Genomic DNA, 27,988 nt, shown 5'->3' on the forward strand with positions numbered 1-27,988 from the left:
AGACAAAGCTTCATTTCTTTAATCAATTACAAATCAAAGAGTCTTAAAACCCACCTATGAGCCTCAGATTTCCTCCCACCTCAGATTTCCAAGTAGCTGGGCTACGGGAATGAGCCACCACGTCCAGCTCAGTCATTAAAAGCAATCATTATATGAATTATTTGTTTACTAGTTTATTTTCTGCCTCCACCTCTAAAATGTAAACTTTAAGGCATGGGCCTTGTCTTTACTGTTGTTGTCAAAGAGATGGGGTCCTCCTCTGTTGTCCACACTGGATTTGAACTTCTGGGCACGCCACCGTGCCTAGCTGAGCCTTGTCTTTTTCTTCATCATTTTATCCCCAGCAGATGACAGAGCGCCAACACCTAAGTGGCCATTCAATAAATTTGTTGAATAAATTTTCAGCCATAGAAATTATATTTATGAAGAGACTAATAATGTGAACAATGCTTGTACAAAAACATTTCAAGACATATTATACAAAACAAATATTAGAAGAAATACCTAAGCAAATAAATATCTTTAGTGTAGGGTAGATCTTCTTGAGCAAGACCCAAAACTATTTAGAAAAGATTTATTTTACTGGCCGGGCGCGGTGGCTCACGCCTGTAATCCTAGCACTCTGGGAGGCCGAGGCCGGTGGCTTGCTCGAGGTCAGGAGTTCCAGACCAGTCTCAGCAAGAGCGAGACCCCGTCTCACCTAAAAATAGAAACAAATTAGCTGGCCAACTAAAATATATATAGAAAAAATTAGCCGGGCATGGTGGCGCGTGCCTGTAGTCCCAGCTACTCGGGAGGCTGAGGCAGTAGGATCGCTTAAGCCCAGGAGTTTGAGGTTGCTGTGAGCTAGGCTGATGCCACGGCACTCACTTAAGCCAGGGCAACAAAGTGACACTCTGTCTCAAAAAAAAAAAAAAGAAAGAAATTCTGGAACCGAAAAATATAGTCTCTGAAAGGAAAATTTAACTGAATGAACTTAAAAGCAGATTAGACACTATAGAAGAAAAGACCAGTGAACTTAAAGATAGGTCAAAAGAATCTCTTCAAACTGTAGCACACAGAGAAAAAAGGCTGAGTCCAATATGTGTCTAATCAGGATTTCCAAAGGAAAGAAGGGAAAAATTGGAGTATTTGAAGTGCTTGAAGATATCATGGCCAATTTTTTTTTTACTAGTTTGTTGAAAATAATAAGCCCAAAGATCAAAAAAGTTCAATGAACCCCAAGCAGGATAAATGTTAAAAAAATAAGCTTAGGCAAATTATAATGATACTGAGAGTAAAAAATGAACAGAAAATTTTAGAACAGCCAGAAGTTTGGGGGAAAAAGACATATTTCATTCAAGGAACAACCATAAAAACAAATGCTGACTTCTCATTTTTTAAAAAAATGCAAACAAGAAGAAAATGGAACAACTTCCTTAAAAGTGCTTAAAGAAAATAAAAACAAAAATGTGAACCAAAAATTTTAAACCCAGCAGAAATACTTTCAAATATAAAGGTGAAATAAGGACACTTTAGATAAACAAAAGTTGAGAGATTTGTTATCAGATTTGGAATACAAGAAATGTTGAAGGAAAATGGTGGCAGAAGGAAATGCAGACCTACAGAAGAATGCAGAATGCAAAAAATGGTAAACACAGGAAAGTAGAAATTCCTTTTTTCTTCATCACATAATTTCTTAAAGGATAATTGGTACTCATACATTACTGGTGGAGTGTTAAATGGTCCAAGCACTTTGGAAGAAGGTTTGGCAGTTTCTTATAAAACTAAATGAACATGTACCTTGTGAACCAGCAATGCCATGTTAGATATTTACCCATGAGAACTGCAAATACAAGTCCACAAAAAGACTTACATACAAATGTTCACAGCAGCTTTAGTAACAACAGCTGAAAACTGGAAACAAGTAGATGAGGTGAGCGTCCCTCAAGTGGGGTAGCCTAGTGCAGCATGTCAGTGCCGGACATAATGAAGAAAGTGGCTCAGCACAGGGGGTTAAAACCCAAGCAGAGAGAAAAGAATGTTCTTACAAAAAGGCAACCTAGTGGGGTTTCAGAGCCCAAGTCAGGTGTGTCAGGGGTTCCCAAGTGCAACCCTATGTTTGATGATTAAATAGCAGGACTCATAGGCCTCAGCAAATATAATCATGCTCATGGTTATGATTTATTACAACAAAATGAAATAAACCAAAATCAGCAAAGGGAAAGACACATAGGGCAAAGTTCAAAGGAAACCAGGCATGAGTTTCTCGGAGTTCGCTCCCAGTGGAATCACACAGGACATGCTTAATTCTTCCAGCAACAAATTGTGGCAACATGTGTGAAGTGTTGTTTATCAGGGAAGTTTATTAGAGACTCTGTGCCCAAGGTTTTTATCAGAGGCTGGTCACATAGGCACTCTCTGCCTAGCATGTACCCAAATTCTAGACTCCAACAAAGAAAGCAGTTGTTCAGCATTAACTACATTATTTATACAAACAGATTTGGCACAGTGAGCCACTCAGCAATTTGGGAATGGTCAGAACCCATCTGAAATCCTAGTTCCCAGATGCCAACCACGGGCCAACCTTGAAAGCAGATCTTTCTATGGATAGAAGTCTCAGGCCTGCTAAATTAACTCTTCTCCACACACGAGGTAACAAGGGTATCCCTGAGGAGGGGCAGTTCAAAGCAGGTTTTCAAAGGCAAAGGAGGATGAAGAGAGCATCTACATAGGAGGTAGTAATGGCACTCAGTACAAGGAGTCAGGATCAAAACTAGATGAAAAGCACATCCATGAAGGGCAACCTGGTACAGGGTGTTGGAGTACAAGTGGGAAAAGGTGGGAATCTGTGCAGGAGAGAGAAGGGTGGAGGAGGAAGGCATTGGGTACAAACTGGCAGATCGATTAAAAAAAAAAAAGCAACAATATTAGGCACAATGGGAATCCGGGATTTTCTAACCATCACAGAATTAGAAACAAAGAAATGGAGAAAAATAGAATGAAATTTCTGATGTTGTATCGAAATTGGAGGTATGATGGTTCTCAATCAATTGACAATAGATATATATATAGATGGATGGATGGATATAGGAATAAATATAAATGTAAATGAGTGTATTCACTGAAAGAGCCTGGGGGCAGTAACAACCCAAGAACAATGAGCATACATAATGTCAAGATCTTGGTTTCTAAATAATATTTTCTTTTCTTTTCTTTCTTTCTTTTTTTTTTTTTTGAGACAGAGTCTCACTCTGTTCCCTGGGCTACTGTGCCGTGGCGTCAGCCTAGCTCACATCAACCTCAAACTCCTGGGCTCACCTGATCCTCCTGCCTCAGCCTCCCGGGTAACTGGAACTACAGGCACGCACCACCATGCCCGGCTAATTTTTTCTATTTTTAGTTGTTTGGCTAATTTCTTTCTATTTTTAGTAGAGACAGGGTCTCGCTCTTGCTCAGGCTGATCTCGAACTCCTGAGCTCAAGCAATCCTCCTGCCTTGGCCTTCCAGAGTGCTAGGATTACAGGTGTAAGCCACCACGCCCAGCCTTCTAAATAATATTTTCCACTGAAAGGAAAGAGGACTTCATGGAGAAATGGCTGATTACAGAGCTGGGCATGGAAAAATACAAGATGAACCTGGAACACCTTGTGCAAGAAACAGTAATGTGCTCAAAGAATAACTTACCAAAAGCATTCACAAATCAGTGTGAAGGGGCTTCAATAGGCAATTGGGGTATAATTTGAGTTGCAAAATAAGTGGTGATATTAACAGATTATAATCCATTGAATTAAATATGAAATCAAGACTCCATACTGATTTTTAGAGATGGAGTCTCATTCTGCTGCCCAGGCTAAAATGCAGTGGCATGATCATAGCTCACTGCAGCATCGGACTCTTGGCCTCCAGTGCTCTTCCCTCCTCAGCCTCCCAAAGTGCTGGGTTACAGGTGCAAGCCACTGTACCAGGCCTCATACTGATTTTTTAAAAATCAATGAATTGAAAGTTTTATGAAAATGGGATATTTACACAGTTTTAAAGTATCTGTCATTAGAAGATTGATTAATATAAAAAGAAAAAGAGTAACTTTACATAGCTTATCAGAAACTCACTTTCAAATGCTTCAAGAAAAAATTCTTTGCACTGCTGGCAACGGTTCTGAAAGGAATACATAAATAACAATTGTAGCTGGAGATTTTACCATTTCTCTCTCAGTATTAAAAGAACAAGTAGTGGTTCTGTATCCTGATCATGATGTTGGTTACATAAATCTATATGCTTTTTAAAATTCATAGAACACTACTGTAAAAAGTCATATACTATATAATAATTTAAAACATAAAATATTATGTGTATGTATTAATGAGAGAGAATGGTAAAGTAAGTCAATAACCTAACTTTACACCTTCAGAAACTAGAAAAAGAAGAGCAAACTAAACCCAAAGCTAGTAGATGGAAGGGAATAATCAAGATTATATTGGAGATACAGTCATGCACCACATAATGCTTTGTTCTGCCATCCAAGTACTAACCAGGCCCCACCCTATTTAGCTTCTAAGATCAGATGAGATTGGGCGTATTCAGGGTGGTATGGCCATAGACACACATAATGTTTCGGTAAACAATGAACCACATATACAATGGTGGTCCCATAAAATTATAACTGAGCTAAAAAATTTTGCCTAGTAACCTGATAGTTGTCTTAACATTGTAGTGCAGTACATTACTCATGTATTTGTGGTGATGTTGGTGTCTATAAACCTACCAGACTGCCAGTTATATAAAAGTATACAGTACATAATACAGTATGTACAGTATATAATACTTTTTTACCTTTTTTTTTTTTTTTTTGAGACAGAGTCTCACTCTGTTGCCCGGGCTAGAGTGCCGTGGTGTCAGCTTAGCTCACAGCAACCCCAAACTCCTGGGCTCAAGCGATCCTTCTGCCTCAGCCTCCCGAGTAGCTGGGACAACAGGCATGCGCCACCATGCCTGGCTAATTTTTTCTATATAGTTTTTAGTTGTCCAGCTAATTTTCTTTCTATTTTTAGGAGAGACGGGGTCTCGCTCTTACTCAGGCAGGTCTCGAACTCCTGAACTCAAACGATCCACCCACCTCGGCCTCTCTGAGTGCTAGAATTACAGGTGTGAGCCACTGTGCCCCGCAGTACATAATACTTGATAATGATAATAAACAACTATGTTACTGGTTTATGTATTTACTATACTCCACCCTATACTTCTTATCATTATTTTAGAGTATACTCCTTCTACTTATAAAAGAGAAAGTTAGCTGTAAAATAAATAGCCTCAGGGAGGTCCTTCAGGAGATATTCCAGAAGAAGGCATTGGTATCATAGGGGATGATGCTCCATGACTGTTATTGCCCCTGGCAACTTTCCAGTGGGACAAGATGTGGTGGTGGAAAGCAGTGATATTGATGAAAATGAGCAAAGGATTTAAATAGATATTTCTCCAAGGAAAAAATATGAATGACATTAAGCACATGAAAAATGCTCAATACCATTAGTCATAAGGAAAGTACAAATCAAAACCAAGTGAGAGGCCAGGCATGGTGGCTCACGCCTATAATCCTAGCACTCTGGGAGGCCGAGGCTGGTGGATCGTTTGAGCTCAGGAGTTTGAGAGCAAGAGTGAGACCCTGAGCAAGAGTGAGACCCCGTCTCTACTAAAAATAGAAAGAAATTATATGGACAACTAAAAATATACAGAAAAAATTAGCTGGGCATGGTGGCGCATGCCTGTAGTCCCAGCTACTCGGGAGGCTGAGGCAGAAGGATTGCTTGAGTCCAGGAGTTTGAGGTTGCTGTGAGCTAGGCTGATGCCACAGCATTCTAGACCAGGCAACAGAGTGAGACTCTGTCTCAAAAAAAAAAAAAAAAAACAAGTGAGATACCAAGAAGAGGGGGCCTGGAAAAAAGAAAAAAAATGAAGTAAAGATTAAAAAAAAAAAAAAAAGAAATTAATAAGAAATAAAACCAAATGAGATATTATTTCATACTCACAAGGATAGTTGAAATAAAAACGATGAACAATAACATGTCTTGGCAAGGGTATAGTAAAATTGGATACTCATATATTGCTAGTAGGAATTTAAAATGGTATATCTGCTTTGGAAAACAGTGTGACAGTTCCTTAAGAGATTAAACATAGAGTTACCATATCACTTAGTAATTGACTCCCAAGTATACACCTAAGAGAAATTAAAACATATTTCCACGAAGAGCCTACGTAAGCATGTCAATAGTGGCTTTATCATTAAGAGCCCTAAACTGGAAATAACTCAAATGTCCATAAACAAGGGAATGAATAAACAAATTGTCATTTACTCACACATCAAAATACTTATCAACAAAAAGGAGCAAACTTCAGATATATGCAACAATATGGATAAATCTCAAAAACATTATGCTTAGTGAAAAAAGCTTTACACAACAGTGTATACTATGTGATTCCATTTATATGAAGTTCTAGTAAGGAGTTCCAAGGAATGCTATTAAGAGATAAAAACTGAGGTGCCAATCAGTTGGATATACTAAATTCATGTTTTAAAAAGGAATATATACATGTATGTTTTTATGTGCCTGGAATATCACTGAAAATATTACAAAGAGACTTTTAACAGTAGATATCTTCAGGGAGAGAAACTGGACACCAGGAGAACAATGAGATTTTACTTTTTGAATTTCATACTATATGCATAAATAATGTATTTAACCAGTAACAACAACAAACTTGTAAGCACTAGAACAAATCAAAATGAAAATAATATGTTAAAAGTGTAAGTTATTTGGACCATATTTTCTAAAGTTTTTGCAAAAGGTTTGCATTACCTTCATAATTGAAATAAAAAGGATTAAAAGCAAAAAAGTTTTAAATGTTTGTAATGTTAGTGTACATAAATTTTTGTTGTATTTCTTTAATTTATATCATATCTAGTCTTACCTCTTCTTTGACTAGAGAAATTTAGTGAAAACAGCATCTTCACCTTGGCTGTGAGCAGGAAATGGAATCCTAAACTTTGCATTTCCAGGTAAGAAAACCTCAGTATGAAGTGGGAATGGAAACAGTTTAGAGACAGAAAAAGAATAGTAGTTTCTCAGGGAGCCAAAGAAGGAGGATGTTAGGATGTTGTCCTAAAAATAGATCAGAATGTGGTGGCTGGGATCTGGCATTCTTTATTTTTTTTTTTTGAGACAGAATCTTGCTCTGTAGCCTGGGCTAGAGTGCCATGGTGTCAGCTTAGCTCACAGCAACCTCAAACTCCTGGGCTCAAGCGATCCTTCTGCCTCAGCCTCCTGAGTAGTTGGCACTACAGGAGTGCACCACCACACCTGGCTAATTTTTCTATTTTTAGTAGAGATGGGGCGGGGGGGACGCGGTGTCTCACTCTTGCTGAGGCTGCTGGTCTCGAACTCCTGACCGCAAGTGATCCTCCTGCCTCAGGCTCCCAGAGGGCTAGGATTACAGGCGTGAGCCACCTCACCCCACCAGATCTGGCATTCTGAACCAATTTGTAAATCTCAGTGTTCAGGCAGCTGTCTGACAAGGCAAACCAGAAGCCAGTGGGACCAAGTCCCTGGAAACTAGCTGGTGAAGCTGGAAAGAAGCAGGCCATAGATGCAGGGTAGGCAGGGTTGGCACCTTCAAATACTGGCACAGCAGTGAGTTCTGTCCCCAGACTGTGTGGGGAAAGGCCTGGGCTTCAGTCAAGGGCAACCAGCCAGGCCAAACTGTCTGGACTGACATTCCTTATGTGCCAAAAGAATGCAGGTGGCTCAGATGGCCTTTTCATTTGTACCAGGTGGTGAGAGTGCTGGACAAGAGTCCAAATGGTTCAGGCTTTGAGGCTTGGCCTTCTGTCCCATTTCTTTCTGTGCTATTTGTCCAGGCCAGTAAATGAATCTGATCTTTGGCTTGCCTAGTCTCTAAAGAGTCAAGATTATATGAACAAATCAGAATATGGTAACCTGTTTAAATGAACACCTTTATTTTTTATTATACTACATGGCATATTTGAATGGGCTTATTTGTTTATGGTGCCTCCCTAATTGGAATGTAAGCTCCATAAGGATGGGGGCTTTTTCTACAACATTTACTGCTGTCTTCTCAAAGCTCAGAAGAGTACCTGGCACAAAAAACTGCTCAGATCTTTGCTGAGTTATAAAAAAATATTTTTGCCAAAAAATTGTTAGAAAAAGGTCAAATAGTAAAGTTCAAAAGTAAAAATTAAGAGTCCCTGTCCATATCTCCATCTAATTCTACTTCCCTAAAATATCCTTTACAACATTTTTGGTACAATTATTAATCCTAGAACAATCTGTCTGATTTCTTTCTGTGTATCCTAAGCAAAGCACAGTGGCTGGCACAGATAGAAGTACTTGATAAAAACTATTTGAAAACATTCAATGAATTGTAAGCAGTCTGAGGTTGGGTTAGGGTGGCAGCTACAATTTATTTCCCCCAAACAAGTTAGGGTGAGTTCCTTGAGTTAGGCATTCATCTGTGCATTTCAGGTACCCAGTAGCATGCCTGAACACTCTACCATTTATTTATTGAGCACTTACACAATTACTCAACACATATTGTGGAGAGGAATTTGATTCTCTAGCTTGCTACACTACTTCAGATTTCTTGAGTAAGACTCCCCGCCCTATTAAATTGGCCCAACACCTTCCTACCAAAGCATGCTTGCTGGCCTCAGGGCAGAAATCCCATCCCAAGAGGCTCTCTATGCCTCTTGGCTGCTGGCCAAATAAGCAGATAATGACACTCTACCATAGGACAACAGACAGACGCTCATGTTCATGCCTAGCACGTCTGGATGGGATACTGTCCAGTTAGTACCTCTGAGAGACAGTGATCTGTCAACATCTCTTTGTGAGGATGTCTCAGGGAACTTATCTGAGTGCCAGCTTCTCTGTGGAAAAGGCAGTCAAAGCCAGAAGTGAGCGACTCAGTCACACTGAAAATACAATACTGAAGCACTAAGCAGGAATGTGGCAATTTACAGCTGTCACACCACAATCACTAAGTGAAATCACATTTTGCACCAGACTTCCAAAGACATAATCATATGAAAACTATTTTCATTGCCTTGAAACATGGTAAGAGCAGTTTATCACAAATGTAAGAAATAGTAAGAATCGTTTACTATAGCATCTCTATTGAGAAGTGTAAGTATGTAAAGCAAAGTGGTTGTTTTCTATTTTATTTCAGGATACATTTAGTTATCAATAAAGTAACTAAGCACAGAAGAGTGATTTATGTTGCAGTCCTTGATAATTAATAACTTTATTTAATCAACAAAACTAAATCAAATTTCCTAGAATTCCCCTTCATAATAGTAAAACTTCTTAGCAGGCCTGGTACTTTTAGGCTTTAATTCAGCTTTATTTTCTTCTTGATTTCTGCTTATTTCCATAACAGTTCTTCTATCTTCCAGAAGTTAAGCAAAATCTTCCAATCTTGCATTATATTTCCTGCTGGGTTCTCATGACTGAAGGTGGCAGGAATGGAGAGAGGGGAGAATAAAGGGGAACATGTGGCACTAGCTCATGGCCCCCATTCTCAGTACTCAAAACATTAAAAGTTGCCAAATAATTCCCCAGGGACTTTGCACTTGCTCTGCCCCTGGCGTGAGAGGCTCTTTTCCCAAATCTTGGAGTGCCTGCCTCAGCATCATTCAGGTTTCAGTCAAATGTCCATCCTTCCTGACTATCCTATTTCATATTGCCCCCCTCTTGTCATTCTGTATCCTGATACTTGGTCTTATTTTCCTCACACCTCACCATCTGAAATTATACTATTTTTTTAAAATATTTATTTATTTTTACATATGGGGTGTCTATAGGTTGCCCAGGCTGGATTCAAACCCCTGGGCTCAAGTGATCTTCCCTCCTCAGCCTCCTATTCTGCTTGAAATTATATTATTTATTTGATTATTGTCTGTCCCTCTCAGTAAGACCCAATCACCAGAAAGCAAATACCTTGTCTATGTTGGTTACCACAGTATCCCAGCACCTTACACAGTGCCTGGCACACAGGAAGCTTTTTATACATATTTATTTATTATGAGTAGGTAAGTGATAAATGGCAGGCAGTAGTAATTAAGAGTAAGGACTTTGGAGGAGTAATTTGTTTAAGGATTTAAAAGGAAGATTTTAATTTTCAGTGAATTATCCCCTTGCCAAAAGGAAAAAGAAAAATGAATTGGGATTGTTATGTCCCTTGCCAGCCTCTAGTTGTGCCCTTGGGCCCGGGTTTCTGTGCCTTGTACAACTATACAACACACACACACACACACTGTGCTAGTTTCACTCCTGGTATCTGAGATCAAAGGAAATCTTAGAGTAACAATAACACATGTTTTCTTCAATATCTCTTGGATGAGTCAACCTTTTTTCCCCTTTATTCTTTCCTCTCTCCATTCCTCCCACCTTCAGTCATGAGAACCCAGCAGGAAGTATAATATAAACACATTGTCATTCAATGGAATGTGCAGACTGAGTAATAAAAAAGTTTACTCAATAAAAGTGAAGAGAGACTGCACATGTACAAAGAAGATAAATTTTAAAGGGACCAAAAAAGTGCCGGTTCAATTTAGCAACAATAAGGTCATCCTTTCCTTAGTTCCCTGTAGTGAAAACACTGCAAGGATGGTAATTGTGAATTGATTATACTGTGAATTGATATAAAGATATATATTTGCATTAGAAAAAAATTTAACATTAGCAAGCACAGCTATATCCTAAATGTTAAGAAACATCATTAATATTGCCTCTCTGAAGTCTAACTGGATTTTCTGGCAGTACAGAAATTAGTGTATAAGAACCAGGGCCCTCAAAAATGAAAATAACTGATTATATTCTAAAATTTTTATTATGACATTGAAACTCCCATTTAAAATACTTTTAAAAATAATACTTCAAAAGTATATGTGCAATTCATCAAATCTGACATATTTCATTTATTTTTCTAAACCATTTTTAAACAAAGTGCTTATTTAAGGATCTAAGAAAATCAGTGAAAAACATTTTATATTACGCAGATTCATGAGTCACAACAAAATTAATTTCTAAGAAGGATATATTCACAGAAAATTAGGAATGATTTCACCAGTGGGATCTAAGCAAAGTTTATGTGTGCTTTAGGCATTTGGAGAGGAAAGAAAGCTAAAAATCAGGGCTGGGACTAGGATGAAGGAAGTGAGACTGTAAGGGCCAATTCTGAGAGTTTGTGCTCTAGGCACCTCACTTGCCTTACTCTAATCCTAGTTCTGCTAGAAAGGTCAACTCCTCTGGCACTGTCATTCTCAGTGCTACCTTGCTCATTTCAGAACATGTGGTTTAAAGACATCAGTGAAGTATCTCAGAAATGGAAAAACAAACACCGTAGGTTCTCACTAATAAGTGAGAGCTAAATGATGGGTGCACACAGTCATAAAGTGGTGTAAAGCAGCAGTGCCCAAGCTTTTAGGCACCAAGGACCAGTTTCACGAAAGACAATTTTCCCACTGAGCGGGGGTGGAGCTCAAGTGGTGATGTGAGCGATGAGGGAGCAGGTGTAAATACCGATGAAGCTTCCCTTGCTCAGCCGCCGCTCATCTCCTGCTGTGTGCACCCCCAACCAGGTTTCACCAAGTTTCATGGAAGACAATTTTCCCACACACGGGGTTGGGGGAGTTGTTGAGTTCTGCGGCCCAGTCCCTAAAAGGCCACAGACCGGGGATTGGGTGGTTGGGGACCACAGGTGTAAAGGACATTGGAAACTAAAAAGGGGGGAAGACCAGAGGGGAGTGAGGGATAAAAACATACCTATCGGGTACAATATACACTATTCTGGTGACTGACACACTAAAAGCCCTGACTTCAGCATTATACAATTCATCCATGTAACAAAAAACACTTGTACCCCCTTAATATTTTGAAATTAAAATTATAAAAAATAAAATAAAAGAATTATCATGTGTATGAAAGTGTCACCCCAGATACTACTTATTAGTTCCAAAAGAGAAAATATCTTTATAATGGAGAAAACTAGTAGATAACATCTTAAACCAAGTGATCAAATTTAACATTACCAAAAATGGTAATTGTATCACTGACGTCATGTAATACAATGTAGTGAGAACACTGTACCATTCAGGTAGTGGTCCTGCCCCAAAATTCACAAACTGAATCTAATCATGAGAAAAAATTAGACAAATTCAAATTAAGGGACTCTTTGCAAACTTGCCTGAACTCTTAAAAAAATGTTAATGATGCTTTATCAAGGACAAAAAACAAAAACAAAAAGGGCTGGAAAACTTTTCTAGATTCAAGCAGACTAAAGAAATATGACAACCATTTGCCATATGGGATTTGGATTGGAAATAAAGAAACAATAAGAACAACAAAACTAATCATCTATAAGATGCTTTTGGGACAAGTGGGTAATTTTAGTATGGATTATATATTATATAATAGCATTGTACACATATTAAGTTTCTTTAGTATGATAATTATACTGTGGTTATATATGAGAATCCTTGCTCTGAAAGAGATACATCCTGAAGAATTCAGGGGTAAAGTGTTTTATGACAAATGCAACTTACCCTCAACTGGTTCAGCCAAAAAAGTGTGTGTGTGTGTGTGTGTGTGTGTGCATGTGTGTGTGTGTGTGTGTGGAGAGAATGAGAAAGAGAGAGAGAGAAATCAAATATGGGGAAATGTTAGCAGTTAGGCAATCTAGACCAAGGGTATATGGGTGATTATTTTACCATTCTTGCAACTTTTCTGCAGGTTTGAAAAATTTCAAAACAAAAAGTTGGAAAATTATTCATACATACACACATACTTGTTTATGTACTGTTTAAGGCCTACAATTTCTGTCTGCTTAGTATCCCTTTCTTCCTTCCTATGATTACAGACCCATCCCATTGCCTCCTTCCAATCATGGGATCTCTTCCCTTGTCCACAATGATTGGTCCAAGGCAATAGTGGCAACTCAAAGTATTTAAGAATCTGCAGGTCAAAGGTTTTTACCAGGCAAAGCAGACACTGGATAGATGGTTGTACCTGAGCACACTAGTTGAATATAAGCATTGGTCTAAAGGTGGGCATGTGACATAGGATAAGCTAATCCAAGTCCTTCCTCTGGATTTTTGAAATCGTTCCCAAAATAGAGAAGTTCCTTTTACCGCCTCTAAGCCCAAATGCATAAGAGAGAATTGGGTATAAAAGACAGAGAGAGGGTTCCATCGACCTTCAAGTCCCAAGTTCTAGTATTCCTAGGGTCAGCTTCAATTCTGCTCTTCCCAGGGTTTATTTATAGGAACCAACAAATTCCCCTTCTGGGGCTTACACTAGTTTGATCTGGGCTTCTGTTACTTCTAACCAAATACTTTTATATTTTATTTTCCCAGAATTTCATTAAGGATATGAAACTAATTTATTTTTTACTATAAAACTAGTCTTGTGGTTTTGTTACTTTAGTCTTTTCTCTAAAACAATTAAAAATTAATGGAAAACTTGATTTCCCAATGTCCCTTGCAGTAAAAGTGGCCAAGTGACACAGATCAAGTCAATGAGCTATAATCAGATATGTATATGGGTGGGGCTTTTGGGAATCTATTGTTTAAAAAAATTAATAGAAGGGCTCTGCCAGGGTGGCTGTAGGGTTGCCTTAAAAAATAAAAATAAAAAAAATAAGGTTGGGCGCAGTGGCTCACGCCTGTAATCCTAACACTCTGGGAGGCCGAGGCGGGCAGATCATTTGAGCTCAGGAGTTCGAGACCAGCCTGAGCAAGAGCGAGACCCCGTCTCTACTAAACATAGAAAGAAATTATACGGACAGCTAAAAATATATATAGAAAAATTAGCCAGGCATGGTGGTGCATGCCTGTAGTCCCAGCTACTCGGGAGGCTGAGACAGGAGGATTGCCTGAGCCCAGGAGTCTGAGGTTGCTGTGAGCAAGGCTGACGCCACGGCACTCTAGCCTGGGCAACAGAGTAAGACTCTGTCTCAAAAAATAAAAAAAATAAAAAAATAAAAATAAAATAAAAATAAAAAAATAAAAAAATTAATAGAAAAACAAACAGGTTATTTCTGCCTCCTTGCCATCCTTTTTGGGAGAGATGGAAAGAGCACTGGACTTAGAAAGCCTGGGTTCAAACATCTAGTGTGGCTTCTTATTGACCTCTGACCTTGGCAATTAATTCAACTCCTCTTACTTTCACTTTCCTCATGTGTAAAATGGAGTTAATAATCCTTGTGACACGGAGTAGGTAGTGTATACTAAATATCTAGCTTTAGTAGATATTCAATCAATATTACTTGGATTTTTGCCCTCTCTAAAGTAATTGAAATCTAGAAGTGCCCTTTGAGTAGCATCTGGCCGTTGGTCTTCAACCTGCTTCAGCCACAGTGAACTCTGTTACACATCCTCCCTGGGAAGTTATTCAGCAGGCATTTTGGGAAACATGAATGTTTTGATTGTAAACTGCTCTTTGAAACAATAACAACAACAGCAATAAAAATCAAGCATCATTTCCAGCCTCCTTGTCATTATCTATTGTGCTATAAGGAGGTATCTGGGGTAAAACTGAACCATGTGCACAAGGAGACTGTGTACCTACCTATCCAGGTGGAGGCTACCGCTTCACTAGAGGCCACCAGCTGTAGCAGAACAAAACTGAACCAGGGTGTAGATACCAGGGATGCCGCCCCAACAACAGGCAGCTAGCTACGTGAGAACTCTAACTGCCTCATCTCTCTCCCTGCCCTCTTCCCCAGAACAGGGACAAAGACAATGTGTGCCAAGCCATGACCTGGATTCCTTCTGCCTTCCAGGGCACTAGAGTAGGAGGAGGATTGAAAAAGTCACCAGTCTCCTCTTGCCATATTTCTAGCTTGCAGCAAAGAGGTGGAGAGCTTTGAGCCAAACATGAGGCTGAAGTGTTAAACCAGACAGAACTGAGTGTTAGGAGTCAATTCATAGAATCTGCCCTGGGTGTCATTAAGGTACAGAACAGAGGGATTTGCTGCAGCACAGTTAAAAGTGGTAGTCAAAAATAATAACACTTAATAATTACTGAATACTTACTATGTACTTAACCTGTTCAAGAACTTTATATATATATTAACCCATTTAATCCTCATAATAACCCTATGAGGCACGTTCATTGAAATCGCTACTGGACACAGGAGGAAACTGAGGCACAGAAATGTTAATTTGCCTAATTCAGACCCCAGTAGTCCTGCTCCAGAGCCAAGCTCCTGATCCATACGCTCTATTGCCTCTTAGAGCCAGAAAGGGTGCGATATCTTAGTAAGCCACTTACCCATATATTTGGGGCCCACTACATGTCAGTATAGTGTGTCAGTTCTGCTCTCTTCTGCTTGCTTAAAGAAGAAAATATCTCAGTGTATGAGTTCCAAGAAATCTTAGCTTATTCAAAGCAAACATTTTAAAGGTAAGGCTCATGTGGGTTGTAGTTAAAGGCCAAATTCAATCACCTATCAAGAGTTAAGAGGGCACCTGCTCTATCTGCTATTGCTCCCTCTCTAACACTATTTTTAACAGCACAAGATTTACATCAGAAAGCAGTACCCCAATGTATTAGTGTCTTTATTAAGCTACATTGCCTCTTGTCAAAGATCTCTGCAGTTTTTTCAGTTCCTTTTATGATTCAATCCCCAAAATATTATGGACTACTTGAATTGTTACAGTGCCCTGTTATGAAAGGTCCCTTCCTCAAGAAAAATAACACACTACCAGGAGAGAGAGAAAACTATATAACTAGCAATAACTCAAGTCGGATTGTAGTACCTGTTCTAGTGATGCCATAGGAGCCCAAAGAAATGAATGTGTAGTACTGCCAGGTATGTCAGGACCTTCATGTGGGTTTCATGGAGGAATTAGCAGTTGAATTTTAAAAAGACGAGTAGAATTTAGATAGGACAAAGATGGGAAAGCAGCATGCTGGGGAGAAGGACATCATAAGCAAATTATTATGTAAAGGTATAAAAAGGCATAATATGTCCTGGGAAAGAGGGACCCAGTCAGGCTGACAGAGGATGAATATTGGAACCGGGCAGGATTTAGGAAAGGAGGTGAGAATAGGGGCAAGGCTGAGGTGGGGAGAAGAGGGTAACAAGAAAAGGGGCCTAGCGGAGAGGAGAAGAGGCAGTGAGAAAGGAAGGCTGCAGGTCTGGGCTGCAGACTAGAAGAGAGTGTGGCTGGAAAGAGAGGTTCAATGGTGAAGTATGGGTGGTTGAGGCTAGAAAAGTACATAATTTGCGGCTAGATTAGGGAAAAGAGAAATTCTATTCAGGACATGGTTGCAGATTATCCAGGTGGGGCTATTCACTAGGGAAGTACAAATTAGGGCTTAAAGCTTGGCTAACTTTATGGGTATGAATAATTCATGAAGAAGTCATCAGCCTATGAGTGAGAGAGAAAACTGTGGGAGCAGATAAAGTTCTTCAACAGTAAGAGTGGAGCAAGATGCAAAGATGGTCAAGAACAGAATCTTAGAGATAGAGCACCTGTAAGAGGGCAAGTGGGAAAAGAAAACAGTGAATGATACTGAGAAAGAGCTATCAGAGGTATAAAAGGAGAACCCATAGAGGGGGAATCACAGAGGCCAAGGGAGAAGAGAATCAAGAAGTTAAGGGAGTCTGTGTGGCAAAGAAGAATGAAAATTGTGTAAAGGTTGCTGCATGTGGCACTTAGAGATTGGTGACCTTTAAAGAGGAACTCTCAGTATAGGAGAGATATTTTCTCTACAACTTGCAGAAAGTATACAGGACATGCTACCGCTAATTTTCCTTAGTAGTTGTATTAGTCATGATTCCTTGGGTTGCAAGTAAGTGAAATTTACTTCAAACTAGTGCAAAGTGATGGTGTGTCAGCAAAGCCCCAAGGTAGCAGGATACAAAGTGAAAGGGAACAGCATCTGGAAAACCATTAGGAACTCCGATAAGGTTGACATCATTTTCCCCTTTAAAAATACAAGATGAGGCCGGGCGTGGTGGCTCACGCCTGTAATCCTAGCACTCTGGGAGGCTGAGGCGGGAGGATCACTCGAGGTCAAGAGTTCGAGACCAGCCTGAGCAAGAGCGAGACCCCGTCTCTACTAAAAATAGAAAGAAATTAGCTGGACAGCTAAAATATATATATAGAAAAAAATTATCCGGGCATGGTGGCACATGCCTGTAGTCCCAGCTACTCGGGAGGCTGAGGCAGGAGGACAGCTTGAGCCCAGGAGTTTGAGGTTGCTGTGAGCTAGGCTGATGCCAGGGCGACAGAGTGAGACTGTTTCAAAATAAAAAAGAAAATAGAAATAAATGGCAAAGAATTTTCTAAAGTAAAAGGCATTATTGAGCAGCAGTGGCATGATGGACTTGGATTATTCCAAAATGTCTTTTGTCTTTCAAGCACATCCCTGTACTTCTGGCAACAAACTCAGACCACTGGCCAATCATACTATATTTTATGCCACTGTCCCAGATGTTAGGAGTAAGGAGAGGCAGAAGACCTAGGTTGAACAATTTGAGTCTCGCTCCTTTTTTTTTTTTTTTTTTTTTGAGATAGAGTCTCACTCTGTTGCCTGGTCTAGAGTGCAGTGGCGTCATCATAGTTCACTGCAACCTCCAACTCCTGAGCTCAAGCGATCCTACTGCCTCAACCTCCTACATCAGCCTCCTGCCTCAGCCTCCCCAGCAGCTAGCTAGGACAATAGGGGCCTGCCATGATGCTGGGACTACGGGTAGGCAAGCACCACCACACCCAGCTAAGTTTTTCTAACTTTTTCCATAGAGAAGTAGTCTAGCTCTTGCTCAGGCTGGTCTCAAACTCCTGGCCTCAAGCAATCCTCCCACCTCAGCCTCCCAAAGTGCTAGGATTACAAGGGTGGGCAACCACGCCCAGCCCAATTGAGTCTTTTTTTTTTTTTTTTTTTTTTTTGAGACAGAGTCTCACTCTGTTGCCCGGGCTAGAGTGAGTGCCGTGGCGTCAGCCTAGCTCACAGCAACCTCAAACTCCTGGGCTTAAGCGATCCTACTGCCTCAGCCTCCCAAGTAGCTGGGACTACAGGCATGCGCCACCATGCCCGGCTAATTTTTTCTGTATATATTTTAGTTGTCCAGATAATTTCTTTCTATTTTTAGTAGAGACGAGGTCTCGCTCTTGCTCAGGCTGGTCTCGAACTCCTGACCTCGAGCAATCCACCCACCTCGGCCTCCCAGAGTGCTAGGATTATAGGCGTGAGCCACCGCGCCTGGCCCCAATTAAGTCTTTTCAATATGATTTCAGCAGATGATAAACGTTTTTAAACCCCAGATGGGCTCCAAGAAAAGCTTTCTTTCTAAGGAAATTCTTTGAGAATTGTCTAGAAAGGACAATATTTCCTTTAAAAGGCCTCAAGGCTCGATTTTTTTTTTTCTATGATTTTAAAAGCAAACGACCAAGAAGAAATCGCTCAATTGCCTTATCACTTCCCTGCGGAGGCAGACAGGTATTATTATCCCAGTCTGATATGCACAAATGGGCATAAAAATACTGAATTATTTTCTGTTGTTATCCACTGTGTTGAGGTCTGCTAGGAATGGAAAACCCTTTCCAGCCTCAGGACAACACTTTTTCTTTTCAAAAGAAAACTAGAACATATGAACAGTTAATCAACAGTAAATTTCTAGAGCTCGTTTGTTCTGCAAGAATAAACACTAGCTACCCACTTAGTCAAGCACCCTAGATAGCTTCAGGCAAATGAACCCCTGAGTAGAATATATGATAGAGAATTAGTTATTGCCTTTAGCACTTGATCCTTTTCAGCTATTTCTGTATATCTTTCCTCCTCTGAAAAATCTTTCATAATTTTTCTTCAGGGAACCCGAGCATTGTGTTGCCTTTTGAGAACTGGAGGGAAGCATTTCAAGTTCTTTGTTTGGTAAGAGCAGGATTGCCCACTGTGAGAAAGGTATTTTACTAGTAATAGCTCTTACCTCTTGTGGGTAGGGCTGTGTAGGACTTTTACTTCCTAAATTAAATATTTCCAAATTATTTTAAATTTTTAGGATTATGTATACTTCTGTAATCAGAAAAATATATAAACATTTATTTCTTTAAAATTTTCAATGCAGGCTGGGCGCGGTGTCTCACGCCTGTAATCCTAGCACTCTTGGAGGCCAAGGCGGGTGCATTGCTCAAGGTCAGGAGTTTGAGACCAGCCTGAGCAAGAGGAGACCGTCTCTACTAAAAAAAATAGAAAGAAATTATCTGGCCAACTAAAAAATATATATAGAGAAAAAAAATTAGCTGGGCATGGTGGCACATGTCTGTAGTCCCAGCTACTCGGGAGGCTGAGGCAGTAGGATTGCTTAAACCCAGGAGTTTGAGGTTGCTGTGAGCTAGGCTGATGCCATGGCACTCTAGCCTGGGCAACAGAGCGAGATTCTGTCTCAAAAAAAAAAAAAAAAGGCAATCGCACAGAAAAAGGTATTTTACCTATGGAGCTCTCCAAGGGGATAGGATTTCCCCTATCTTCTAGTGCACTTTGTCTTTTTATTGCCCCCCTCTAATGATGAAATCCTATGCTTTTCTAGAAATTTTGATGTCTTAAACTGAACAACTATAATTACCTCTGGTCTCTGCATCCAGTCTTGCCCTATTCAAATAATTCCTAATGCTGTTACCAGAGTGACAACATCAGGTATTATTTGAATAGGGCAAGACTGGTGTTACTTTTCTATTTTTTTTTTTTTTTTGAGACAGAGTCTCACTTTGTTGCCCTGAGTAGAGTGCTGTGGCGTCAGCCTAACTCACAGCAACCTCAAACTCCTGGGCTTAAGCAATCCTTCTGCCTCAGCCTCTCGAGTAGCTGGGACTACAGGCATGTGCCACCATGCCCGGCTAATTTTTTCTATGGATTTTTAGTTGTCCAGCTAATTTCTTTCCATTTTTTTAGTAGAGATGGAGTCTCACTCTTGCTCAGGCTGGTCTCGAACTCGTGAGCTTAAACGATCCACCAGCCTCGGCCTCCCAGAGTGCTAGGATTACAGGCATGAGCCACCGCGCCCGGCCTAGACTGTTTTAATGGATAGCCTCTCAACGTCCAGTCTAAACCATCTCCATCTATGCCTATATGAGGATGTATAAAGACTTCTCCAGAAAGCTTGACTTTGCTGGGGCTGGGCTCAGGTATGTTCCTGACTGTAGGACTGAGGTCACAGGAATTGAGACACAAGAGTTGATACTAAGGTGGGTGGTGTTCCATCACTTTGCTGATTGTCTCAACATCTCCTGATTTCTGTCCGACAACAGTCGGATCAGCAATACCATCTCCACATCCCTTTGATCTGTGTGATGCAATGTCTGCTGAATGTAACACCTGGAATTTCTAACCCAGAAGCAGCCTTAAAGTGAATGTCACATAGGTCAGAGGCTACTATGGCGTAGCTTTACTGGGTTAGGGAGTGGAGAATGCTGCCTGCTTGAGGCTTGAATTTATAGGGCTTAGTACAATGCAAAGTATATATAGATGCTCCTTGACTTACAATGGGGTTCTAACCCCATTGTAAGTTGAAAATATCGTAAGTCAAAAGGCATTTAATATACCTAACCTAGAGAACATCAGGGTTAGCCTAGCCTACCTTAAACATACTTAGAACACTTACATTAGCCTATAGTTGGGCAAAATCATCTAACAAAAAGCCTAATTTATAATAAAGTTATAATCTATTGAATATTGTACTGAAAGTGAAAAACAAAATGGTTATATGGGTACTATTACAAAGTTGAAAATCATGTCAGGCTGGGTGCAGTGGCTCACACCTGTAATCCTAGCACTCTGAGAGGCCGAGGAGGGAGGATTGCTTGAAGTTAAGAGTTCAAGACCAGCCTAAGCAAGAGTGAGGCCCTGTTTCTACCAAAAATAGAAAAAACTAGCTGAGTGTGGTGCAATGTGCCTGTAGTCCCAGCTACTCGGGAAGCTGAGACAGGAGGATCATTTGAGCCCAGGAATTTGAGGTTGCTGTGAGCGAGGCTGATGCCATGGCACTGTAGCCCGGGTGACAGAGTGAGACTCTGTCTTAAAAAAAAAAAAAATCTAGATTAAAAGAAACAAAAATGTTAAACAGAGGAAGGTAGTGCATGCAAGCTGTCATGTGACTGGCACAGGCCTTGGTAACTGAGAGGTAGAAGATAATTCTCTTTGTGCTGACCATAAAAGGCTTCATGGAAGAAGTGGAATCTGGGCCCAAAAAGATCAACAGAATTTTTGGTAAGCAGAGACTGGGAGAAAGAGTATCCCAGAAAAAAAATTTTTAAAGGGAGTGAGAAAATGCATGGCTATGTCTACGGGCATTTCAGAGTATAACAACATGGTCAGAGTATAGAATCCATGTAAGAGAGCAGAAGGAGCTAAAGCTGATGCCAGACGAGGGATAGTTGATGTGCTGAGGAATGTGGCTTCTGTTCTCAGGCAATGGAAACCTTTGAACATTAACAGAGTTTGTACAGGGTGAAAGGTATGATTGATCCCAGGTCCTCTTTAAAACCGCACACTTCCACCAACCGTCACTAGAAGCCTGCCTCAGTGAACCGCTGTAACTGAGGGGAGTGTGTTCTAACCCTCAGCTATGTGTTGGAAACATGAAAAATGGTTGGAAAACATTAGCCTAGAAGCCGAAAGACTATCTAAAGACTACTGTAGGTGGTCAAAAGGACATCTGAATCAGTAAAGCTGTTCAAAAAAAGGGGGGTTGGGGCTGAGCGCGGTGGCTCACACCTGTAATCCTAGCACTCTGGGAGACCGAGCTGAGAGGATCGCTCGAGGTCAGGAGTTCTAGACAAGCCTGAGCAAGAGCGAGACCCCGTCTCTACTAAAAATAGAAAGAAATTATATGGACAACTAAAAATATATATAGAAAAAATTAGCCGGGCATGGTGGCGCATGCCTGTAATCCCAGCTACTTGGGAGGTTGAGGCAATAGGATTGCTTGAGCCCAGGAGTTTGAGGTTGCTGTGAGCTAGGCTGACACCATGGCACTCTAGCCTGGGCAAGAGTGAGACTCTGTCTCAAAAAAGAAAAAAAAAGGGGGGGGGACGTTGGGGGGACTTATATTCATCCCTTCCTTGATCTCCTATAATCATTTCCTCCTGGCTGCTTTCTCTGCCTGCAGTCCTTCTCCATTTCAAACCATTATATATTTCATGTCTAGATGAATTTTCCTGTCATTCCAACTCCAAAACTCTTAATGACAAACCACTATCTACAGAACAGACTAAAATTCTTCAGTTTCCCATAGAAGACTTCTTTTGGATGAGGCAGCAACCACCTTTCAGACCTCACTTCCTACTATTTGTCATCAGCTATCTTCTGGTCTGGCCAAGCTGAACTATTCAGGAGTCCCTAGCTTTCCCATCTTCGTAATTCTTTCATGCTGCTCACTCTGCCTGAATACTAATCCACAGTACCATTCTCCCCTGTCTTAATCCTCTGGGTCCTTGAAGGCTCACGTCAGATGCCTTTCCTCTTCCCTCTCTCTCTCCCACCCTGCCTTTGATAACATCTGTCCATTCTGAACTCCCATAGAACTTTACCTGTACCTCTCTTCATGCATGCATCATTTGCTTTCTTATTTTTTTTTTAAAGTCTGTCATTGTTTATTTTTTTAAATCAAAATTTAAAACAATGTAATGAATAAACTAACAATCACACATGTTCCTACCACCCAGAACCAGCAACTTTTAACACTGTTTCATATTTGCTTTCATATTTTTAAAAGAAGCAAAACATCATAGAAAAATTAAAGTCTCTCTCCTTTAACCACAGACTCTCCCACTCAGTTCCACTTCCCCTCTCAATGTCCAGTGGCAACTACCATGAGTCTTGTGTGTCCTTCTATCCCACTCCCTATGACTTTATGTGGATACATATATGCATACACTGCCCATGGATTATGATGCTGCCTGTTTTAAAATTTACATTAATAGTATCATTGTGTATCACTTTGCATCTTGCTTTTATCACCCCAAATTGTTTTTGAGACCAATTCATGCTGATACATGAATATATTACATTTTTATTTATCCATTCCTCTTTGATGAAAATTTAGGCTGCTTCCACCTTTATACTATTACAAACAATGCTGCTGAGGACATCCTCATACTTGTTTCTTTATATACGTGGGTGAGAGTTTCTTTGGGGCACATGCCCAGAAGGGTAATCATTAGGTCATAGTGTATGTACATTTAAAAAAAAATTTTATCTGTGATTAAATACACAAAACATAAAACTTGCCATTTTAACCATTTTAAAGTATAAAGTTAAGTAATGTTATGTGCATTCACATTGTTGTGCAACCAATCTCCAGAACTCTTTTCATCTTGCAAAACCGAAATTCTAAGGTAACATATTTTCAGCACATTATTGTTTAGTGTTTCAGCACATTATTATTTCATCTACTAATCTGTTAGCTTTATAAGTGTGTGGTCAACATCTCATTAATTTCTACATTCAGCAAAGTGCCTAGTACAGTAGTTTAACAGGTAGATTCATAACAAATGCTTGTTGAGTGATGAAAAAAAATCAAGAGGAATAATATAATTTTCTCAATCATACTGAGATAAAATTTCTTCATTAGACAAATGAGGTACTGAAAGTCAGCTCTGGCAACCTCGTCTATTTGGAACATAGCCTACAAGCCAAAATGAGATAAGCAACCACCTCTGAACAGACAAAATAGCGGACAAAAACAAACAACAACAAGAACAAAAAAAAAACCAATGCTCTAAAGCATATATACTTTACATTAGGTGATCTGTTCTAAACTTTTATTTGGAATTGACTTTATTATAAAAAAGATAAGTCATATTTGGTGCCCCAAATTAGGAGATTACAAAAAATATAAAACAAGGTTAAAAAAAATCACTTTTTCTTGCAGACAGAGAGATACACTGGTCAAATTCCTATTTTCACTAATATTAAAATTAGCATTTCAACTGTGAAACTAAATAATTCTCAAAATGTGATTTAAAACATCAATACCTGAATGCACCAAATTTTTTTTTTTTCTTTTTGGAGACAGAGTCTCACTTTGTTGCCCGGGCTAGAGTGAGTGCCGTGGCGTCAGCCTAGCTCACAGCAACCTCAAACTCCTGGGCTTAAGCGCTCCTACTGCCTCAGCCTCCCTGGTAGCTGGGACTACAGGCATGCGCCACCATGCCTGGCTAATTTTTTCTATATATATTTTTAGTTGTCCAGATAATTTATTTCTATTTTTAGTAGAGACAGGGTCTCGCTCAGGCTGGTCTCGAACTCCTGACCTCGAGCGATCCACCCGCCTTGGCCTCCCAGAGGGCTAGGATTACAGGCGTGAGCCACCGCGCCTGGCCCCAAATTTTTTTAAACTACTGCATTATATTAGACATTTACATTGTTGCCAGTTTTTTATTTCTAATTAATACTGCAATGACTATTGTATATAAATCTTTGTCCACATCTGTAATTATTGATTTAGGATACATACATAGAAATCAAATTACTGGAACAACGGGTTTGTATATTTTTACTTTTACCCATATTAAAAAGCACATAAAGTTAAAAAATATTTTAATAGAACTAAAAAATGTATAATGAAAAACAGTAGTCTTCTGCCTCGTTCCTTTCCATAGCCAAAGGCAACTATCTTCCACTATTTTCACTGTTGCTTCAGGTAGTCACCTCCATATATCAAAATAATATGCTTATGCTAGTTCCTGATGTATCTGCTTGAAACATGATCTATTGCTTTCCTGTTGTGGTAGATGAGGATGTAGCACTCTTACAAATACACCACATACACAACACCACTTCTCCTTCCCAAGCCTCCCAAAGAACTTAAATCATAATTTTGGTTCACATCAATAGTCAATGTTTACATTCTGATAGATATGTATAATTTTCACAGATGAGTCAAGAAGTGTACTATATGATTCCTTTCTTGTAAAACTCTCGTGAAAACTTTTGCTTCACCTGCACTAACCCTGGGTAATAACTTTTTTAAAAAATGTTTTCTTTTCTCATATAAAAAGTAAAACATGTTCATGATGGAAAATTTTTTTAATTCAGAAAAATAAAAAGAAATTTAAATCACCTGTAATCGCAGACACTGTTTGAACTGCTGCTCTCACCATAGTGGTGATCCCTTGTCTCCCTGTCAGTACCCATATCGATGCTACCTGGGCCATCTGCAGTGTCACTGAGGTGTTCTTGACTCCCGAGGTCTCTTAGGAGCATCAGCTCTCTCTACTACTGCCACCTGTAATCTATCACTGCAACTTACAGAGTGGAGGTAAATGCCTGTCCCTTTATTGTATGCAGCTCTTTTTAAAGGTGAGGATCCCGCAGCAGTATTTGCTGGGTTCTCAATAATTCAGTTTTTTCAGCATTCGACCCAGAAGAGGACCTGGGCCCCTGGTGATTCAGTTTTTCCATTTGAGTGCACAACTTTCTCCTTCCCAGGACTACAGAGTGCCACAGAGGGCTGAGTCAGGGCAGGCTCAAGTACAGCTTTATAGGATCCTTATAAGCACTGTCTTCTCTAGCACTCAGGCCCTATGGCAGATTCTACCCCCATCAGGGAACTCCTTCCTTAGTACGGGATTTTTCCCTTACGGAATCCATTATTTCTTCCTACAATTTGTATTTCATCAGATGATGTTCATTTTTAAATCCAAATTTTATTTCTCATAGTACTTCTGGATCCAAGAAAATCAAAGGATGGGGCTAGATGTTTCAAGCATTTTGTAACAGCAACAGAGCAGAGCACAATGATGACCTCCAGGTCCTACAGCAACCAGGACACTCTGACATATACAGTATCTACCAGAACGCGGTAAACTCTTCACATCCACCAAACCATTCTGCTACCCCGTATATTACTTCCCCATGAAGCCTTTCCTTTTCCCTCTCTATTCACTTAGTTGCTCCCTCTCCTGTCCATACCTTGATCAGAGCATTTATTGCACAGTATTATAATTATGTGATTATGCGTTTATCCCTCCCCCCACCCCCAGCTGCTGGAAGGCAGGAATCTATGTACCACAATGTAGGGTGCAGAATAGGCATAAAATATTTATGGGAAGGACGGGAGTCAGACTATGCTGGAGTATTTTAAATACCAGGAAAAGGATTTTTGACTCAAACCGAAAGACAACAAGATATTAAATTTTCTTGCGCGGAGAATGGCTTGAAGAACATAGTGTGCGGTAAAAATGTACCTGGTCATTGTGGGAGGGTTGGATGGGAATGCGGCAAAACCAGTTAGAAGCTGCTTAGGTGACCCTGCAGAGAGATGTTCACAGCTGACTCCAAGATGGTTGTAGTAGCCATGGAGGGGACGACCTACATCTAAAAAAGGATTAATAACAAAAGCTGAGATTCGCTGAGCTCATAACAAAAGCTGAGATTCGCTGAGCTCCTACTATGTGAGAGGCTATGCCAACCCCACCAAAGTGGGCATGGAATCATTCCCATTTCGCCCATTTGAAAAGTATTTGGCCAGATTAAGTGACTGGGGTAGGGTGGGATGTCACACACCCACAAGCGCCAATGCTGAGTTCCCAACGTGGGTCCATGGGGCTCTAAACACCTGGGGCTGTCCAAGACTAACCACCTCCCCGCACTGCGGGGTGAGGAATACTTTCCTGTGCGGAGGCCTCAACTCCTCGATTTACTGAAAAGGGCCTTGTAGAGGCTAAGCGCTGAGGCTCGGGGGCCCTTTATCAAGCTGCCTATCCGCCCCGTCCCCCCACCCCGCCCCGCTCAGGGCCCAGGAGAAGCGCACACAAGCGCGGAAGCAGGCGCGGGGCGGCCGGCCTGGGCCGGTGGGAAGGCGGCAGGGCCTCGCGGGCGGCGGCCGGAGCTCCGCGGCCCTTGGAGCGGAAGCGGCTGAGTCACGGCGTGGGCAGGAACGCAGCCTGTTTAGAGAGGGCCCCGGACGCCGGCGGCTCCAGCGTTGCCGACCCGTAACGCTCGGCGACCGCACCTTCAGGGCAGTCGGGAACCACCAGTGACGGCGGTCACTGGAATTGCTGAGTCAGCGCAGGCGACGCCAGCGCCGGCGGCGGGAGGGGCTGACGGGCTGGTGCGCGCCGCGTGCGACCCCGGGCGCTCCAATCCCCGTCAGCCCCACAGAAGCCGGATCAGGCGCAACGTTTCCTTGATCCCAAACGGGGATTGGAATCTGAGACTGGAATTTGAAATCTTGAAGTGGCCCCAAGCAGTAAATACGACACGCAGATTTCCGTGGAAGTTGGGAACCTTGTGAGAAGAGACAGCAATGTCTCCAAGACTTGGATAGATTTTGAAGATCAAAGGTACTTGCCTAGGGCCAAAAATGATTTGTCTGACTCAGGTAAAAATACAGTAAATACTAATTAAAACAGAACACACACTTTTTAAAAATGCAAGAGCAAAGATTTTAGAATTAAAAAAGAAAATAAATCTTGGTTTTCAAGATGAAGTTCTAACAGGAGATGTAAGCTTTGCAGAGGGAACTTTCCTTAGGTGCCTGGTAAACTTGGTCCACAGGTACCAGGACTAAGTTGTTTATCTTCATCTCGCGTTTCTCCCAGCTCCTGTGCTACTGAGGCCAGAACTCATTTTTGTATAATAATGCTTTATTGTTTTTGTTCAAGTTTCTTTTCTAGACAAAAAACAACTATACTAGAGAGTTTTCTGGAAAAATAAAGCCTAATTGCAGTACCTAAACCATGAGCCACATCTACTTTTGCTTCTCTGGCAACATTTTTGTTCACAAGAAGTGGTGTGTTTTTGTTGTTGTTTTGAGACAAGGTCTCGCTCTGTTGCCCAGGCGAGTGCAGTGGCGTCATCATAGCTCACTGCAACTTCCAACTCGTAGGCTCCAGCGATCTTACTGTCTCAGCCTCCTGAGCACCTGGAACTACAGGCGTGTAGCACCACGCCCAGCTAATTTTTCCATCTTTTGTAGAGATGAGGGT

General features: G+C 40.7%; 1 long non-coding RNA gene across 1 annotated transcript; it reads right to left on the reverse strand.

The window, feature by feature from the left end:
• Nucleotides 1–153: 153 nt before the first annotated feature.
• LOC123642418 lies at nucleotides 154–27,067 on the reverse strand. The gene is made up of 3 exons (XR_006736449.1): nucleotides 26,812–27,067; nucleotides 26,246–26,375; nucleotides 154–365 (listed from the first exon to the last, which is right to left on the reverse strand). It is a non-coding gene; the product is annotated as an uncharacterized LOC123642418 (long non-coding RNA).
• Nucleotides 27,068–27,988: the final 921 nt, after the last annotated feature.

The sequence above is a fragment of the Lemur catta genome, chromosome 7 (genome assembly GCF_020740605.2).
Source record: "Lemur catta isolate mLemCat1 chromosome 7, mLemCat1.pri, whole genome shotgun sequence".
NCBI lineage: Eukaryota > Metazoa > Chordata > Mammalia > Primates > Lemuridae > Lemur > Lemur catta.